Raw genomic sequence first — 21,283 nt, 5'->3', positions numbered from 1 at the left:
GATTAACAATACACTTAGGATTGTTAAAAAATTATTGAAAGAAAACAAGTTGTTATATTGATCAATAGTTCATATTGTAAATAAATGAACGATTGTTTTCTTTCCCTTTAAACTACTGTTAGACCCTACTCTACTCATTAGATAAAAAATTCCTGTGTTTTAGTCTAGCCTTTATTTATTTATAAATTTAAACTTACGGTACTACCTCTTAATTATTCTCTTTTTATCTTGCACTACCGTCCTATTGTTCTGGTGATTTGTTTCCTGTAGGAATTTGGCCTCTTTGGAGGTCAGGGTACCTCACAGCTGTGGCTGCTTCCCTCCCTCTCTATCTGCTTCTGCAGTACAGTCTAGCAGCTGCAGCTGCTGCTGCTGCTGCTGGAGACCTGAACATTCAGGAACATTACAGCGCCTTTTCCAATTCTATATTTGTGCGGAAAACCACAAACATTAAATCTCACCCCTTAAATAACTACGACAGAACAGGTAGTGATGATCCGGTTGAGATGAATGCCAGTTTAAACATATTATCTCTGAACAAATCCACAAGGGCCATGACGAGGATTGGAACCTGCGTCCGAGAGCATCCCAGACGCTGCTTTAATGGACTGAGCTACGACATGGTCGAGGAGTTGAAACCGAAGTTCAGTAGAACTAACTTGATCCTGCAGCCTCTCCGAGGCACAAACCAGGATTTTACACAAGCCGTTCTCCCTCCTGTGTAATGAAGTAAGGGCGAAGAGGGAGAACGGCCTATTGACATAGCTCGAGTGCATGGGGGGAGTTGTCGGAAAATCCGACACCATTTAATAATATCATACAGGCAGATAATATTGCTGTGTTGTATAAACAAGTTAACCCATAGAAAATGTAACTTGTAGTGGAATTTCCGTCTATAGAAAACGGGATATCATTACCACTTACTATTATAAATTCACCAGCTATTCTGCTGGGAATTATTCTTAAATACATTAGTCTTTGGACTTTACCATCATAAAAACATATCATATAAATTAACTTAATTATCAGAATTAAAATAGAGTAAATGTGACCCTTCTATCACTTACTGTCATCTGGACAATGTTGGCCAGTAGCGTCAGTGAGGAGGGAGTGGTCAGCCATTATTATTGTTAGACCACAGAGGCGCACGGGAGCAAATGCGGCTCCTGTTAATTTCTCTTGGACGAAGTGTTATGGAAACCAAAGGTGTACCATTATCAACACGCTGTCAACAAATACAAGCTAAGTGTTCTGCCGAAACCCATTTATCTAATCATTTTTGGCCATTAATGTCAGTAGATAGGGTGAGCCGGTTAGAATACGAACTGCCTCTTAATAAAAGGTAATTAAGCCTAGGTCTTTATGGTTCAATGTACAGTGTTTTCTCTGATATAGCTGTCATATATTAGGATTCTGGCTTCATAGCTAGCGCCCTTTTGACAGGTCAAGACGAGGAAGCATGCTTTGTGTACCAGTTACTGGGTGATGGAAGCTACCTCAAAGAGGATAATTTGGTGTCTACATCCTGGTTATACCTGGTGGACTAAGGCCTGCTGTACAATAAGATAAGGAACCTCTTCAATGTAAACTAATGTGTAGTTAATACTGTAGTTTGATTGGCTGCATATATATAAATTTAATATAAACCCCCCCAAATGTGTAGAGGATCGATTTGTGAGATTATTGCAGAAATACAGTCCACTTATCATCATACAAATTGCTCTCGAAGTATATAAATTAACGTAAATATAAATTCATATAAATTAAATAAATATAAATCTCACAGGTCGGTTCCCACAGGAGTTGTGTAAAACCCTGGTTTGTGCTGCAGGATCCTGCAAGTTCTACTGAACTTCGGTTTCAACTCCTTGACCATGTCCCCGACTATCCAAGTGGTTGGGCACCATTCCTTCCCCCCCCCCTAACCCATCCCAAATCCTAATCCTGACCCCTTCCCAGTGCTATATAGTCGTAATGGCTTGGCGCTTTTCCCGTGATAATTCCTTTCCCTTCCTTGACCATATCGTAGCTCAGTCGATTAAGGCAGCGTCTGGGATGCTCTCGGACGCAGGTTCAAATCCTCGTCACGGCCCTTGTGGATTTGTTCATTTGATGCATCACGCAATTGTGATTTCTATGTGCATATATCCTCTGCATAGGGACCAGGGCCCCAGACACCAGAGGCCGCACATAAGCGTCTAGGTGACAGTAGAAGGAATAGCAGAGAATGGGTGGGGCAGCCATAGTCTAGTTTAGACAGCACAAGAGAGGAGTGCAAACATAAGTGCGCTTTATCAACTCGCCAGGAATTGTGGGACAAGTCCAAGGGATGGGAAGGGCCTCAGAACATTAATATCAGAAGCATGAGATCAGCTGATGCCAATGATCAGCTGCCAGAGTCTAGCATTATACTTGTACAGAAGCGGATTTGCATAGTGACAAGGAGAGTCGAGGAATGACATCTTTGGAGTAAAAGTCAGCTTAAATCTTAGCTGGAGAGACCTTTAAACCGTGAATATTAGCCCAGGACGACACGCTATCGATCACAATTTGGAATCTGTTGGATGAAGGAGAAATTGTAACAACGACAGCAGTGTGTGTACATAGTGGACCAAGAATACACCAGAGGAAAGGGACAAAGATCGCACGAGAACAACCAGGAAAAGTTTAGAAAGTAATTTAAAATCCTACACGGGGTAACACTTACATTGTTGAAAAGAGTGAGAAAGCAGCACCAAGTCTCGCTTTAAACGTACAACTACAGAAAGCTCTCAAGGAAAAATGGGACGTCTGTCGGTCCAGCGCACTGTCAAGATTTAGTCACACTTTTGCAGCTGACAATCACACACTGCAATACCAATACCAAACACTGGCATTTTCCTCCTGTGGGCCTTGACGGTGCCACATACGCCGGTGTTGTGGTCAAGGAGGAATCTGGTCAGCAAGGGGCTGGTATAGTAGTTGTCCGTGAATAGAATATGCCAATAGTTCAACAACGCTTCCACGAGTGTTTTGACAATGCCAGAGAACCCGTGTGGATCTTCACCTGGTATGTCAACGTCTGTACCTGAATGTAGTATCATGTCCATGACTTTACCAGTTTCATAGTCACATACCACGAAAATCATTGCCCAAATCAATGCCGCTTTGATGGGATGTACTGCCTGAACGCAAGTCGTCCCTTGAAGAGGACTAGCGATTCATCAATCACCACAGTCTGCCCTGGTACAAAGTAATCACAGAACTTTCCTCTCATATCACTAAAAATCTTCCGCAGCTTCCAAAGTCTGTCCTATCTGTCTTCATTATCATTGTTCTCAAAGTGCAGACACCTATCACACGACATGTACCGGTTTAACACAGGGGATGGAACAAGGCTGTCTTTGCTCCAATAATCCTGGATCACGTTTTTCAGAATGTTATCATTATCATGCTAAATGCTAAAACACACACATTTCCTCATTGGTCGTGTCTTTCCATCGTGTCATGCAAGAGGCAGGTAAAATGTCTGAGTCAATGAGGCTGTGAGCATATCTGTTCATCTCTGCAACGAGAAGGTCCATGAATTCCTTGTCAAAATACGCCATAAAACAGTCAATTTCAGCCATATCACCTGTATAGGCAAATAACGGTGTCACACCAACATCGGTACTATCAAATATTGGAATTTGTGGGACAAAATTCTCACAATCCTCCCACACAAGTACACCTGTGGGTTTGGTTTTAATGCCAACACCTTGGCCAACACTACCACGAGCACCAAAAACACAGCTCCGTCGTCTTGTGCTAGAGCTGCGTATTGGTGTGCAAGAGCTGCTTATAGGTGTGCAAGAGCTGCTTATAGGTATGCCAGGAGATGAGTGTTCTGCGTAGTGTAGGCCTACCATGAACACCTGATGTTGAGGGAACACTGTCGTCATTGACCGCCGGCCGCGTGACACGCTACTACTTGCGTCGGCGTTACTGGGGCAGCAAAACCCAGCCTAGTAACACCATCGCTACTCGGTTCGTCAACACTGCTTGTATCGAAGTCTATTTCACTGCAGCCCGAGAATGATTCATCACATGTTCTATCCCTAAATAAACTAGCATCAGAGGAAACACATGGTGGTGGTGACTCTAGCAGGTGTTGACCCAGGGCAGCGAGGCATGCCGGGTTAGGCGCGTGTACACACTGGTGACCTTTTCCACCTCATTCTCCCACTCACTCGTGTCAGACATCTGTGTTAGGTCTTTATCTGGATTGTAGTCTAAATCATCATCCATTGCTCTCGTACAATATGACGCGTATTTTGTCCTCAGTCATTTTCCTGGACCGCGAGCTCGTAGACAATGCATCTGACTTGGTTGCTTTTTTGAAACTCAGGCTCCCCACGGCCCTGGGACATACTGGGATTTTTTTCAAAATGGCGGACAATCACTGGAGCCCTCAGTCATCCATTTCGTACCCGCGTCCCCGCACGCCAGATTTGAATAGTACTCTATACCCAAGAGATCTCTGAGGCACGTTGCACACCAACTGTTGAGCGCCTCAAGGGGCATTCCACAGTGTAGTGGTCAGGGAAGTAGGCCTTAGGTTTATTTGTTATTTAGTTAAATTTAGTCTTGGAGAATACTTCTGTTTCATATTTAATCCCCAGGCTGGTGTTTTAAGGATACGTTTTGAGCATAAATAAATAAATAAATTGGTGACGTGGCGAATATCCCATTTTCCTTGAGAAGCCACTGAAACTTTTTTTTAATTCAGTTAGTAGTTAGTATGTTCCTAACTTAACCGATTTTGTTTGGTATCTAAGGTGCTAATAATTTAGTGTCGGAATTTCCGACAAACAGTGACACTCAATACATGACTAACAACAACGTTAAGGAGGAAATAGACGAGTACAGGATAAAGGCTAAAAAGTGCGAACTCTCATTCATCACCAACATCAGATCTGCAATAACTGAACTGCAGCGATGAAGAACATGTACAAAGTTTGGAACAAATTTATCTTCGATCTTTCCGATCATCTACCACACGTATTGGAGAAAGGTATCAACAATAATGAAGGCGACTTAAGATTTCCAACTGATAGGTTTAGCTACATGAATGGCCCTGATGGCTACTGAACTTCATTGGGGAGGATGAAGGCATTGGTTAAGTGTGTTCAAACGAGTGGATAAGGATTAAAAACACCGGCGTGCCGAATATCAGTTGCCGTATAATAGGAAGGAATGTGAACGCCAGTAACCTCCATAACGACGTCAGTCGACTATACTACCGTGACGGGATGAGACGCAGGAACAACGTCAGAAGAAACAGCCTGTGTGAGGACCGAGGCATTCTTGCCATTATGTCAGAAACGTTAAATGTGATATCTTCCTAACTGGAAGACAGATGTGGTAGTTTCAATGATGTGTGATGAACTCTTATCTAGTGAGGAGGGAGAATGAGGACTGTCGAGATGAGGATGAATATTGGCCAGGACGGTCATTGTCTGGTCAATGGGGAGGGCTGAAGACTGGACAAAGTCAGACGGACTAACAACGGAAACAGAAGAGTGAGGAGGTTGAGGAGTAACGCCAATATGGCGGGTAGGGGAGGTCTGGGGAAGAAAGGGAGTGTATACGGGATGAAGACCCCTCACAGAACACCTCTCATTCAGACCATAAAGGATCAAGAGAAGGGGTTGAGCTGGTGAAGGTCTCTGGGTTTCACACGACTTTGAAATCGTTATGAAACTGAGGATGGGAAGAAGGGAGTAGAGAAGTAATCACACAAGCATTACTCATGTAAGACAAGAGGGAGAGATGCTGCACATATCGTCAAGCCAAGGTAACATATATGGTCTGTGTTCCAGGCTGAGGATGGCATGTTCTTTATAGTACACGTATCATTGGGAAAAGGTGATGAAGCAAACATAAGGATGACTGGCACGACTTTATGTGGCCGGGTTCCCAGCATAAGACACCAAACAGCAACAACTCTACAACACAGTGTGGTTTTAAACCCATATTCCAACACGTACTACAGAGGCGTGGAGAGGGACTATCACCATACCTACATTTTAAACTGTATGGAGTCAGCCTCCATCACATCACTCAGGGACCACATGTGCTGTGTGTACAAGTCTATGGGACGAGCATAGAAGGCAGGCTTACTGTTAGTATAAGACTTTTTATTGTGATATGGTCTTCCTGCATGCAGATTCCCATGACTAGCCAGAGTTACATTGCTAAACACCAACCAGTGTAGGTTTGAGTTAACACAGACCCGGCGGTGAACATGTAATTATCTGTGTGGCATCACAAGTGTTGCTCCTGTCAGTAAATTTGTATCTTGCTAACACGACGCATCATTCCTGAATAGCTGATTCTGCATGTCATTTATTTTCAATGCCAGAGTATCCAGCTTGGAACTCCAGGATACTTCATTGCAAACCGGCAGTGTCAAAAGCTGTGTTTCCGATTGGTTGTCATAGAAAGTGTTAACACAGGATTTACACATGAATGGACCACGAGACTGATCAATTAGGCATCCCAGTGTCTCTGACACGACAAAATCTTTGTTCCCACCAATTTAAAATATCGTAACTACCCAACATATTATCACAAATGTTTTGTAAAAGAAAATTTTAAGTTCATTTGTGTTTGCATTAAACCTTTAAATACTGCCTCTCGCATTAGAGCAATCAGCAATGAGCTCTCTGGGGTCGTCAACCCAGACGACCCCAGATGTGATTCAGTAATTACAGAATATTGATGAAAATACTTTGACAAGTCCTTTAGAGTGCTCTGGTTGCACTGATAACTCACTATCAGAGAATTAGACCCAGTAAATCCAGTCGATAAGGACTAACCCACGAGAGCCTTACTCTCCCTGTGCACCCAGTAGCTGTACGCAAAGCTCTCATAGTTGCTACACTCCAGCTACCTATCCTCGACCTCCAACCCATATGCAGATTGGTGACATTGCACACAAATTCATTCAGGGATAGTACATTTCAAAACTTCCTCGTCTATACAGCAAATTAATGTGTATGGAAGAATACTATTGATGCATTGTGCAGTCGACTAATAGCAAACATTTCTGTATTGATTTGATACGCCTGAAAACCTAATGGGACCAAATATCGACATTTAACTCCTAATATGTCCTACATGTTGGTGAACGATGTTATCACAAAACACTGACCATAGATGAAGACTACTACTTTATTGGACGAGGGACCATACAACCAGAGCCGTCTTACCACATGGGACCGAGTGGCACTTGCCTGGGGGCCCTACGAGCATACGACATGTTCATTATGGAAGCAGAATGTTTACATATTTAGGTCTTGGTGCCAGCACACTTATATAATACATCCCTACATCCTGGTGTAGGACCAAATACTAAATATTTAAGATATATATTTCCACAAGAATAACCATTTCAGCAGAAATTAAACTGTTTTGAGTGGAGCACAGAAGAGGTAGAGCGCTGCAGGAGGAGGAGAAAATAGGAAAACTTCCAAAATTAACATCGTAGTTCAACTCAGATGAAACGACAACCACTCACGATTTCTTCAGATACAGCATCCACACCAGCAATGTCAGCCACTAGTACTGTTCCTTCAGATATAGCATCCACTCCAGCAATGTCAGCCACTAGTACTGTTCCTTCAGATATAGCATCCACTCCAGCAATGTCAGCCACTAGTACTGTTCCTTCAGATATAGCATCCACACCAGCAATGTCATCCACTAGTACTGTTCCTTCAGATATAGCATCCACACCAGCAATGTCATCCACTAGTACTGTTCCTTCAGATATAGCATCCACACCAGCAATGTCAGCCACTAGTACTGTTCCTTCAGATATAGCATCCACACCAGCAATGTCATCCACTAGTACTGTTCCTTCAGATATAGCATCCACACCAGCAATGTCAGCCACTAGTACTGTTCCTTCAGATATAGCATCCACACCAGCAATGTCATCCACTAGTACTGTTCCTTCAGATATAGCATCCACACCAGCAATGTCAGCCACTAGTACTGTTCCTTCAGATATAGCATCCACTCCAGCAATGTCAGCCACTAGTACTGTTCCTTCAGATATAGCATCCACACCAGCAATGTCATCCACTAGTACTGTTCCTTCAGATATAGCATCCACACCAGCAATGTCAGCCACTAGTACTGTTCCTTCAGATATAGCATCCACACCAGCAATGTCATCCACTAGTACTGTTCCTTCAGATATAGCATCCACACCAGCAATGTCATCCACTAGTACTGTTCCTTCAGATACAGCATCCACACCTACAACCATTCCTGCTACCAATCATCCAGTTTCAGCAGACATACCATCATTGCCTGTTGCTGCTGATGGTGACATCTTACAAGAGGAAATGCCCAAATCTGTAACAGTAAAGGAGTTTGCAATTCAAGAGACAGATCCAGGGCTGTGGACCTTTAATGTTACCAACACAAAAGATTACTGGATTCGTAATGGTCCCTCTGTAATAACCCTTGTCCACTTTTGTAATAATTCTGAGCGCTATCTTTACTTCTCTCTACTCTTTCCCTTCATCCAACACCCCAGCTTAACACTGTTACAGTTCAGTATGACCCCTCACTGGACTGCCACGAATATAAGCTGAATATTAAATGAGGAGGACATAACAAGAATAGAGGTTATTAATTTATAACTAATAATTAAAATCATTAAACACTGCCACCACCTTCCCAAAACATAAATGTGTCAAAATTATTGTTTCCCCAAAACGGAAGGGACTAAATAATCATGGAACTCAAAGGGGCAAGTAAATGAATCTTAAAGGATTAATAATGTAATCTTACTGAACTGAATTGAAGATTCAAGAGCGACTTTAATATTCATAAGATGGAGAACACGGGAACTTTCCAAGTCAACACAGCACACATAAAAATGACAGAGTAGAAAAATATAAATAAAAAAAACAAGGGGAATTAACTGACCACCACTGGAACCAATGTATTTCTCTATATTAATTGAGCACGTAAATTAAAACAAATTTGAAAGGTCCTAGGACATCCTAAGAGGCAAAATGGGTATCTACTGAGGACACGAAATCAATTGCACAATACCTTAAAACCGCACTGAGGCCAAGTTGTAGACGGCTTGCCTCCCACAGGTCAAGGGGACCTGTACCCCTCTAAGCTCCAGAACACACTGCCGAAATTTTTTTTACCAGCTTACCGGTGGAAAGGATTTGCTCCTCCCACAATCTAATACAGCCCCAGGGTTCCACCAATTAATTGGCTACACCCAACCATTTAAAACTAGGGCTGAGGTCTGGTTCTTCTGGGTCAATAAGGACTTGGCACTTATCTACCGCTAATCACCTTCCATGATCTGCCGTGGAAGGATACATGAAATTCTTGAAGGTTGAGTCAGCTCTCCCAGCTATGCGAAGGGGACAAGGTGCCACTGTAGTGGACGACCCGAGCCTGGGGCCCATCGGAGCAATGTTTATGGAAACTGATAAATTATGTTCAACCCCGTCTCCTCCAAGATAAAGGGTAGGGACATTTGACTTCTCTGGTATGGGGAAGGAACCAGTGAGAGGGGAAGAGAGGGAATTGAGAGGTGGATGGAGAGGGAACTGAGAGGGAATGGAGTGGGGGAGCCTAGGTACCGAGAGGACCCGCTAGCAAGACCACCCTCAGGTCAGCCTGTTGGCCCTTGACAAATGGGAGAAAGGGGGGAGGAAGAGGGGGAGACAAATGACGGGCCATGGGAGGGGAGAAAAGGGGAGAGAGGGAGAAGGAAGGATGGGAGAGGGGAGAACCATGATCTGAGCACCAGATCATTACACCTCATCATGACAATCATGACAGCAACCTTTCAAATTCACGCAGAGTGTATAAAACTGTTAGATTAGAGAATATGAAGGAAAGTTATTTATCAAACAATGTGTTCAAACGTGAACTGCAGAAAGACGAGTATGTAAAACGTGAATGGCTACTCTATTCACTATCCCAAGACCGTTTGTACTGCTTTGCATGTCATTTATTCTTGGACAATAGGCGTCTCCTTTGTACATTTGGCGTTCAATGACTGGAAGCACAGAAATATATTGTAGAACAAGAAACTGGAGAACATTGAGAGTGCATGATATCATATTTGATACAACAAAGAAAATGGAAGTGTAGATTCTTTATTACTTGAGCAACATCGATCAGCAGGATTATTGCCATAAAGTGTTGCCACTCTGTGGGTTCTGTAATTGCCATTCCTGCCTCCAGAGGTTTGCAATTTTGGAGAAAATCAGATTATTGAGTCAGCAAAAAATGAGAACTATTTAGGTATATTAGGGATGCTGAGTGAATTTGACCCTTTCTTGCAAGAACATCTCAATGAATGAAAATTCTGGACAATGGAATCCGTCATACTTATCTGCAAATATTTGTGAGGAATTTATTGAATTAATGGGACAACAGGTTCTATAAACTATACTTGAAGAAAAATAGTCAAAGTATTATTCAATAAGTGTAGAATCCACTCCAGACATCGTTCACACATAAATTGACATTTACTGTCTGATACATTAATTAAAGACTGTGAGCCTGTGGAACTTTTTTTATGTTCATCCCCATCTTTTCTCATGGAGCCAAGGATCTAACACTATCGTGGATTTTCTTAATGAGAAAATTTCACTATCAAACGGCTGTGGTCAGTCATACAATAATACCTCGTATGTATACGATAACGCATAAGGTAACATGTGTCATCTTTGTCCCCTTTGCTGGACACAACCTGAACTTAATGGAAGTAAAAGTAGCAGAGTGTGGTCTACAGACTGTCAAATTCTTTAACTGTTCTGCATATGTATTAATTTTGTGCTGGTTCTACTCATCGCTGGAATGTATTGACATCTTTAGGGAAAAGATTGTGGTCAAGTGACACTATGGTCAGCATATTTTGATGTAGTTCATGCTCTGTATGGGGGTTTCGATAAAGTGAGTCAGTAATTATCAAAAGAAGGCACAATGCCGGGAAGGCTATGTAGCACCGTCAAAAGTGTGGAATATTCAAAAGGCGTTAAATATCATTAAGTATGCCAATACGAGAACAAAAGCGCATAAGGTGAACATCAAAAACATCTGATTCACCAAGGATTCTATTGAGGGACAGGTTACCGCGAGGGAGAGTCGGGAAGCAAGACGCATGCACATTCTAGAAATCAAGACATTAGTAGATATTTTGGTGACAGATAGCCCCACCTATGTATGTTGATCAGATAAGAAAATCAGAAGCGGGGAGCCACATAGTGCCACTCCATATTAGGTCACCCAAGGTGTGAGTGGTAGCAGTCGAAAAAACAGTGAAGATAGGTATCTATTATGTGCCACTATGATCATGTTCATTTATACAGTAAAGTATGACAATATATTTAAGTAAAAATGAATTTATTTGTATAATAAACACTCGTGGGTGAGTGCCAGTTATGCCCCCCCACATTCCTCTATGGGGCAGGTGTAAAACAGGTTCCTCCCGGTGAGGGTGGTCGCCCGTACCCTTCCTCGCACCTAATGGCCTTGACTTTACCGTAACAGAGTTCCACACCCAGCGGAGGTTGAGTGGGTCTTATATAGGGGTATTAAATTATAAATCTCCTCCAGGGGTTAAAAAAAATCAAAGAATTTATTAATGTTTTATTAGGTAAAAATCACAAATGATGTATAAGAAGTTAATTATGACCCCTATCCCTCTCCCCCCTCCACCTCCCCTTCCTCATCTGAGTAGAATTCTGACGTCTCCCCATCCGTGGTGAGTGGGGGGAGGTCTTGACCCCCTCCCCCCTCTCTTGGGGGAGTGGGGTGAGTTGGGTGGTTGCCTTTTGGACGACTTTCCTTCTGACTCTCATCTGAAGTGTTCTGGAAAGAGATGGGGAAAATAATTTATAGGACTATATCTTTTATTTGAAAAATATTCTATTTCCTCTAAGAACAGTTAGTACATACCTCTCCCCCTGCAGGAGCGACCTTGTGTCCTCTACAGCAGGCATCATCAATTAGGGTACGTAACAGCATCTTGTTTGGGGCAGACCTTCCTCGTAGAATTACTACTCTACAAATGTGGACAGGTCCTAAGAATTGCACTGAAAAAAAAGAAGAGGTAAAATAGAGGTTGAGCAAACTTTCTATTGTGGGAAAAAAAATAAATCTTTACCAGAAAGTGAGGGTAATACTAACCAGGCCCTTCAAGGACTTCAATCTTCCCTGCGTGTGTTTCTGGGGAGACGCCTTCCATTTGTAGGATAAGGGGGATGGGGGTCTTCTAGGGAGGTTGTGGGGTGAGAGGGGTTTTATATGGGGGTAATCCCCCTGTTAGGTGGGTTGCCTAGCTAACAAAAATATTCTCTACACCACCTATAAGAACCAACCCTTACTCCTCTACAAAATGTCCTAACACAGTGATGTTTCATAGGAAAATATCGTCTCGCATAAGCGAGGGCACGTTTATCATTTAATTTTAAACTAACGCTTGAAAATACATTATGTAAGTAATGTACTGTTGAAGGCAACCCCAGGTGACTCACCCTATGGACGAACATTACGCAATACAGTCCACAAGCAAGGGTAAAATCACTCTGGAGTCTGTAGCACATTCCAAACACCTTTGTTATTGTGTTAGTTTTAATAAATCCTTGAAAATAATGTCCATAAGTAACCGCCGACATTGCATAACTATCGAAAAAAAACATTCGATGTTTAACTTTATCAACATAAATAGCTACCCAATGTCCCATAGTTAATCTGCTATGTGATGGTAAAATATTAGTTATGAGAACAATAGGTTTTCTTGATGAGATATTTAAATGTTCTATTTCATCAGCATTATAACAACCTAGGTAGAGTGCTCGATCCCCTAGATTATTTTTTAAATTAATATTTATATCATTACAGTTCATTATGTTTTTAAGCTCGCACGTCACACAGAACAGTTCTCTGTCCGTCGATGGATAGTACCCCGGTCGTTTCCCCAAACAGTAAAACCAGCCTGTTATATGTAACACCACCACCAAACTCAAGCTCCATACGCAAGTTGCCAGATTTCTCCACAGGGAGGGAATCCTTTGTTTGAATGGTGGTTAAGTCAAAGGCGAATATCGATCTTCCCTTATTAAAAGTGTCATAGGCTAGAAGTGAATCACGCTCTAAGCCTAATGTCTTCAAAGTTTCGTAATAAAGGCGGGCATAATGATTGTCGAAATCACCACCAATTCGGTAAATTGCATTATTGTTCAAATACATGGCAATATTTTTCAGTTTTGCATTTTCAAAATATAATCCATTACCTTGGTGAAGGCCAGCGAAATAATTCATTGGCACAATTACCATGAATATCCTGTGAGGAATTACTTGCGCCCAAGGCTGATCAATTAAGAGACTAGTTTGATTCCCTGCTAGGACATATGTTTTAGAAATGGTTTTATTGAAAGTATAGCTTATGGGGTCGGGGGATGCTAACAGTGAGCTGTTTAAGGCTAGGTAAGCACTTGGGTAGGGGAACACACGTGTTACCCACAACTTAGCATAATCCATATGCAGCCGATACTTAGAGCCATCGTCCACACTTGTATTTAGCACCCAAGCATGTGGGGAGAGCTCCAATCTTAGGCGCACATCTATATTATCTAATATGTATTGGTCTAGGGTTGTTACGTCCAATAGTAGGGGAAAACACATTGACAATCCTTTACCTTTTAAATCGGTCATAAATTTTTTATCCTTGGCGGTTGCCCCAGTAAAAAATGTATTAGTAAATTCGTTAGGGATTACACCATCATCACTCCAGTCCCTACGAAAGGCTCCAATCCTCCCCAAGGAAGACATTTTTGATGGAGGCATGGAGGTAATTAATTTAATAAACGACCAATAATTAAAATTAGAATTTGTTTCAACTACCTGCTCTCCTAAAAACACCTGAACACCTTTAAACATGGTATTTGACAACCCATTAACAAATTCCACATGGTCATCCTCTTCCAATTTTGTGGTATCGTCATCTTTCGTTAAAGATACCTTAAAATCTATAACAATATTAGCTAAATCTAAGAAGGCGCCCTGGGTTCCGGGGATGCGGAATTCTAAGTAATTATCCCGCAAACGTTGATTAATAGGGAGGTTAACAGGTAGAATGTCTATTTGCTGTGTGGAGGCAATTGAACTCTCCACATTACGTATTCTGTTACTTCTAGGAAATTGGTCAATAATACTGGAAGTATAATATTCTACAGGGATTTTCAACCCAGCTCCACTAGCCTCCGCCATGATCTCCTCCGAAAGGTGAAGTATGACTGCTTACTGTAGTGAAAATACATCATTTTTATACCCAAGGGCTCGTTTACATTTATTATTTTTATTTTTTCTTCTCCTAGAGAGTCTTTTAATTTTCCCGCCTGCTACCAATTTCTTCCCCACAGTCTTAAGAGCATCAATACCGTGAGTTCTCAGAGCGCTCTTTACATCCCGTCTACCACTGGTTAAATCACCAAGAACATTTTTCCCAAAATCGATAGCAGTCGGCGTTACAGTTTTCATGAAAAATGGTATGGCTCGTCGAGCCAAGCCGGCTAAGGTCCCAAAAAAACCACCACCAGATCTGAGATAAGGCGCTTGGAATGTGCGTATGTCATTCATCGCTCCCCCCCTCACCCCGTATCTCCCAGAGAGGGGGGAGAAGATCTCCCCATACTCCTTCTGGGAGGGTGTGTGGAAAGGTACTCGCATCCCGACTCCTCTTCTTATAATAACCGATGATGTGGGTAAACACTTCTATATATATATATATATATATATATATATATATATATATATATATATATATATATATATATATATATATATATATATATATATATATATATATATTTATATTTATATAGATTATATTGTTATACCTTAGGGCGGAGGTGTAAGACTACCGTAACCGACCTCCCATCTTCAAAACTAACCTTTCGCCCAAACTGATCTGTTATCTTAATGCTCACCTTCTCCAACGTGTTAGTATTTAATGTCTTGTACACTAGGGGATGAGCCCCTCTAGAATAAGAGTCATGATAATTGATTGCATCTAAGATATTTACAATTTGTCCCCCGTAACGATCCGGCTCGATGACGTCACTATAAATGAGTAAATAGTCACAACCTCCGTCATTGTCAGGGGGGAATGAGGCCACGATCTTTGAGGCTGCTGTAATGTCATCTGATTTTGCCTGATAAATGGTGTATTTGCGACTGCTGTCAAAACCAAGTACATTAGCTATTCTGTGTTTAAATTGAAGACTAAGAGAATATAAGGAACCAGTGCCTTCATTGTTAAGTGTGGAGGATAGTAATACTCGCTCTAAGGATTGATCATAGGTGAGGATTGGTTCTCTTTCTGAGAAGTATATTTTGAAATCACCTCGGAAGCTAAGCTTCATGTCGGTGATTATTTGTCGGCTAAGCTCACTCGTGATGAATGTGATGTTTCTGGATAATATGTTGGTTTTGGGGATGAAGGTGTAGATGAGATGTTCTGGGCTTTTAGAAAGAGTTCCTCGCTTAAAAGTAGCATAGACGTCTATACCAGACTCCCCCTCATCCTTGATGATAGCGTTAATTCGTCTGGGTAGGAGTATGTTGACTAAGGCCACTTCATGTTTAATGGAAGGGTTTAAATGTAGAGTGGGGATGGTGTTTGTAAATGCTGAACTTGTGTTGTTGTATATATATCTTCTTGGTCGAGGCTAGTAAGGTATATGTAGTGTTCCTCGTCCATTGTTAAGTTATGTACTGACTGGGGTGGGAATAAAACATCATTACTTATATTTTATTTTATTAATCTACTAAGGAAATATTACTTTTAAAAGAACTACAACAGGGGGAACTACATTTTGTTCCCCCATAACAAATTACATATAAAGAGCAGCAGCTGTTGGTACTGCTGTCGTCCGCTGCTGCCGCTGCCGCTGCTGCTGGGGGAGCTGTTGGTACCACTGACACCGCTGCCACCGCTGACGGTACTGCTGCTGCTGCTGCTGCTGCTGCTGCTACCACCGCTGGAACCGTTGTAGTTGGTGGTACTGCTGCCGCTACCGTTACCGCTGCCGGCGATGATGGTACTGTTGCTGCCGCTGTCACCGCCGGAACTGCTGTAGTTGGTGGTACCGTTGCCGCTACCATTACCGCTGACAACACTGTCACCATCGTCGGTGGACCTGCTACTGCTACCACCACCGAAGCTGTTGTAGATGGAGGTACTGCTGTTGCTGCTGCTGCTGCTGCTGCTGCTGCTGTTACTGACTGCGGTGGTGCTGGCACGTCTTCTTTGAGCGTTGATGGTTACAGCTTTCGTTGTTTTTTCGGTGATGAGGATAACAGGAATATTTCCTGTGACTCTCCATCGAGGATGGTGTCAATACGATGATTTGAGAGGGGGTCAAAGTCAATAGTGGTTTCGATCCGTCGTTTGGCCGTGCCAGATGTTGTGGGTGGGGGTGGAGCAGCGCTGGAGGTGGATGAGTACTCTTGTAGGTGTCTCTTCTTCCTGGGGGTGGCTGGTGGTGCTGGTGGTGTAGAACGAGAAGAGCTTCCTGGGGTGGTGGCACCCTCCCCCACCACCGCATCTAGGGTGATAGTTTTACTATCACCCTCTCCCCTGGGATCATCATTCGGGAGGGGTACCATCGATGGGGTGATGGTAGAGGGACGTTTGAGGATTACCAACTCCTTGTTATGCTTGCCCAGCTCAGCGTTGAGCGAAATGAGCATGGGCCCGACGTCCTTGTGCCAGTTGTCCATGCCATCACGGGAGGCCCCCAGGCCATGGGGTACCACCAACCGAAACATGGTTGGAGTTCTTACCATGAGATTGCCAACCTTTGTTAGGGCTGTTTTCAGCCAATATAGCCTATTCTTGGCAGTATCCAGGGTGACATTGGTGATGTAGTGGATGTCGGAGGAAGACTGCACTTGCTCCTGAGCTATAGGGTTGGACTCGAAGGGTGCTCCTGCACCGAAAGCGGAAATTAGCGCCACGATGGTGGGGCGGAAGAACAAGACTGGCTCTTCGACAATGTCTTGACCGTCGGAGGGTAGGGGAGCTATCTTCACTTCGATGTCACCAGGGGTAGACCGGTAACGTATTGTGGCCCTGTTGACACGAGTCAGTCCTTCACGTTCCACACGGGCATAGTTGTAACATTTCCAAATTACACTTGCCAGTCCATAGGGACGCACAACAGCAGCGGGTAAGTCATACACTATGACATCACCGACCCCAAAGGCGTGGGTGTCGGTGATGTCGCTGTCTATTGACTTAATGGACGATAAAGCCATGGCGGAGGGGCGGTTGAGAGGAACTGGGGAAGAGTCGTCGTCAACTATGGTGACCGAGGGTGACGGTGGAGGCCTTTAAATACACCTGTGTCCCCCACCTGGAGGGGGAGGAATGTAGGGGTGTGGGGTAGAGGCTGCCTTCCCTACCTTAAAAGTCCATACACACTCCGTCCAGTCTCGAAGGCTGTAATCTGGTCTCGATGTTGGAAGGTTAATTTTTCCATTTGCCATATCTCCGTCTGGATTTCCTGGGATGAATATTCTTCATAACGTTTCACCGTCTCTCCAAATGACTTAAAAAACCGTTCTGGAGGGGCACTCAACACAAGACGGTCATAACAATCCCACAATGCATATATCAATCTACATTTGTGTTCGACATACTTGTAGTACCGCTGAGTAGCAACCAACTTCTTTAATAAGGGAGATTTGTCTTCTGGGGGTGTAGCTGGGGGAGGAGTGGGTCTAGAAGCTTGCTCCATGGTGGATATGCAACTGAATATGGTGGTCTTTAAGATGGCCTTCATATAGGTCTTCAATACGGCTCCCAATGGGGTCTCCTATGGATACCCCTCCCCCCTTTTAACTGTGATCTGGCGCGATAATTACGTATGAGGGTTGGGTCTATGCCAGCCACCCTCAGTAAAACCCTTACATCTTCCTTGTCACTTGCCCTAAATTGTCCCTTTGTGAAGGCTAGAGTTTTAATTATATCTAAAATATTTAAATTTTGTACAGGCTTTAATAAATTTCCGCGACTATCCCACATCACCTGTTGGCTGTTTTGTCCAAACATGTTCAATAATGCTTTGACATGAGGAATTTCCTCAATTTTAAAATTCACATTTATTAAGTTGTCCAGACTTGGATTTTGGGGTGTGATGGTGGCTTTATGTGGAGTGTGGCCAGCAACAATTACTTGCACTTCGGGCGGGAGGATGGAATGTCCCCTTTTTTTATTTATTTTTTTTTTAAAGGCGATGGTCGCGCCGGGCAGCCCGCGTTTTTTTTTTTTCTTTTTAAGGGTGGCGGCGGGCGACGGTCGCCGGGGGCCCCAATGTCATTTAAAGGGTGTGTGACCAGCCCCGCCCGTCTGGAGGTGCTACTACGGCAACACCGCCCACAGCCCGTTGTTGTCAGGTGGGAGGAAGGAGTGTCCTCTTCCCCCACCCCCCCATCACCCCTACCAGAGTCGCAGGTGGGTAGGTTATGGGCTCCTCCAATATTATTACTTGAGTTGGATTCGTTTTTTAAAGAGAAGGACATACTTTCACTACCATCACCTCCGGGGGAGGGCAGACCCACAGCATTAGGAGGTGATGGTGAGTTCTTGTTTTTATTAAATAAATATTTTTCAGCTATGAATCGTGGTACCAGGCAATATTCTTTCACCATTTTATTCTCTCGTTACTTATTTACGCAATTACCTTATTAGGGAGGAAATTAACGATACAGCCAAAGGTAGCAGAGCTGCTAATATCGCCCCACCACGTCTGGAGGTCAGTATGAGCTTCTTTTTGTATAAAGGAGTTTTCTTACGCGCTACAGATCGTATGTCGTTCTGATATCTCTGTAAGCCATTAATTATCTGAGGTTGAACTGGGATGTTTCGTTTCAGAAAATTGGCAAAAATTTCACAAATTGATTCAATTTCCTGCCGTTTTAAAGCCTTGATTAGTTTATTCCGCTTCTTGGGTGATAAATTGTTTAATAAAAATAACAACTGATGATGTTTCTCTACGAGAGAGTCCTCTTGAACTGTCATTTTTTGTTAAATTTGACGATGTCTTGAGCTTTAATCCAGCTATTGGCAGAATCTGGGTACCCTCTCCACTTGACGAAATATTCTCTGTGTCCTTTCGATGTTTTCCTAGACTGTAATACCGTTACAGGAAAATAGTCTGGAAGGGATGTTGGAATCAATTCCTGCTCATAAAACATGCCACTGATCGACTCGTTGTTTAACCCTTAAAGTGCGCATCACTTCATATGAAGTGTAAATCGTTTTACCAGTCAACTGCGCTTCACTTCATATGAAGTGTATGGGTACCACGCACGATTTGAATGGCCCGCGGTGTAGCTGGGGGTCCCATACGCTGCCCAGGGGCTCTAGTAAACAGCGGCCATTTTGAAAAAAAATCCCGCTCACGATCCGAAGGCATGGGAGGCCTCAGTTTAGCGAGAGTCACCATGGCGAGCGCACGGTCAAACGCCTCACGGGCACGCACCACTCAGTCCCTCACCCCAGAGCAAATAGCCCACGAATTATTCTCTGAAGGTGAAGAAAGTGTGTTTGACGATTCAGACAACGATGAGGATTATACACAGTTGTCGGGTGATAGTAGCAGCAGCAGTGAAAGTGAGAATGACCGCCATGCCATGGCGAGGCCTATACGCTCATCGATGCCTCCTCGCCCAGTTTCTACCCCAATTCTACCACGACCTCACAGTTCCTGTGGATATTTTCTGTTTGAGGGTGACGAGTCAGAGGGAGGTGACTCCTTTTCTGGGTTTAGTGACTCAGATCAAAGTTTTATTGAGCCTGTTGCTGGTACCAGTGGTGTAACTGGGCGAGAAATTGTCGCGTCAGCAGCATCTTGCCCAGCCAAGCGCCACCGCATGGCACCACATGAGGGACCAAGACCCTCGTGTTCACGTGCATCCACCTCACGTGCACCCACCTCACGTGCACGTAGCCGCCGTGCTTCTCGCAGACGGTATTCAGCTCCTGGTCGCCGGTATGCATCGCTTCCTCGCCGTCCTTCCTCTGCATCTCGCAGGACGCCTGGTATACTTGAGTGGAGTGATGTTGATGATTTTATTCCTAATATTCCTCACTTTGATGATAAAGATGTAGGGATTACAAACCTTTTCCCTAATCAAGGTGAGGACATGGCTGAGATGGAATATTTTACAGCATTCTATGATGAACCACTCATGGAATACATTGTACACCAAACGAACCTGCATGCTGCTTACCTGATTGAGAGGGAAATCACAGAATTTTCACGACTGCAGCGTTGGAAAAATACCACAGTGACGGAAATGTATGTGTTTTTGGCACTCTGTTTGTTGATGAAGCACTGTCACAAACATGCAATAAATGACTATTGGAGCAAGGACAAGACAATACCAACACCTTTATTCGGGAAATATATGTCACGAGACAGGTTTCAGATACTCCTCAGGTGTCTACATTTTGGAAGTGTTCAGGACCGAACACCTGATGATAGACTGTGGCGAGTGAGGCACTACATAAACGATGTTATTGGAAAATTCAGAGATTTTTACGTACCAGCACAGAAGCTGGTGGTTGATGAATCTCTCATACTTTTCAAGGGACGTGTTCCATTCAAACAGTACATTCCCTCAAAACGAAACCGATTTGGCCTGAAATTTTTTGTTCTTTGTGATTGTGAGACAGGATACGTGTTACACATGATTCTGTACTCGGCTAGTGATGTAGACATTCCCGGTAACGACGAACATGGATTCTCGGGGAGTGTAGTGAAGACCATCATGGCTCCGTGGATGAACAAGGGACACATTTTATACACAGATAATTACTATACAAGTCCCTTGCTAGCTCGGTTCTTGCTAGAAAATAGAACCGGATTGGTTGGTACAGTAAAGCCACAACGAAGGGAAATGCCTGTGTTTGACAACGACATTGCAGTTGGTGAGTGTCAGAGAAGGAAAAGTGATAACATTCTGTCAGTTCGGTGGAAAGACAAAAGAGAGGTGAACTTGTTGACAACAATTCATGATGGAACAATGGTGAACAGTGGGAAAGTGAGCCATAAAACAAATGCACCACTATATAAGCCAGACTGTGTTTTAGACTATAATATCAACATGCGGTTGATTGATAAATCAGACATGATGATTGGCACTGCAGAGTGTGTGCGGAAGACATGTAGGTGGACGAAAAAAGTGTTCTTCCATC

Source organism: Procambarus clarkii, chromosome 12 (assembly GCF_040958095.1).
Source record: "Procambarus clarkii isolate CNS0578487 chromosome 12, FALCON_Pclarkii_2.0, whole genome shotgun sequence".
NCBI lineage: Eukaryota > Metazoa > Arthropoda > Malacostraca > Decapoda > Cambaridae > Procambarus > Procambarus clarkii.
Note: the sequence above shows the minus strand (reverse complement) of the source record.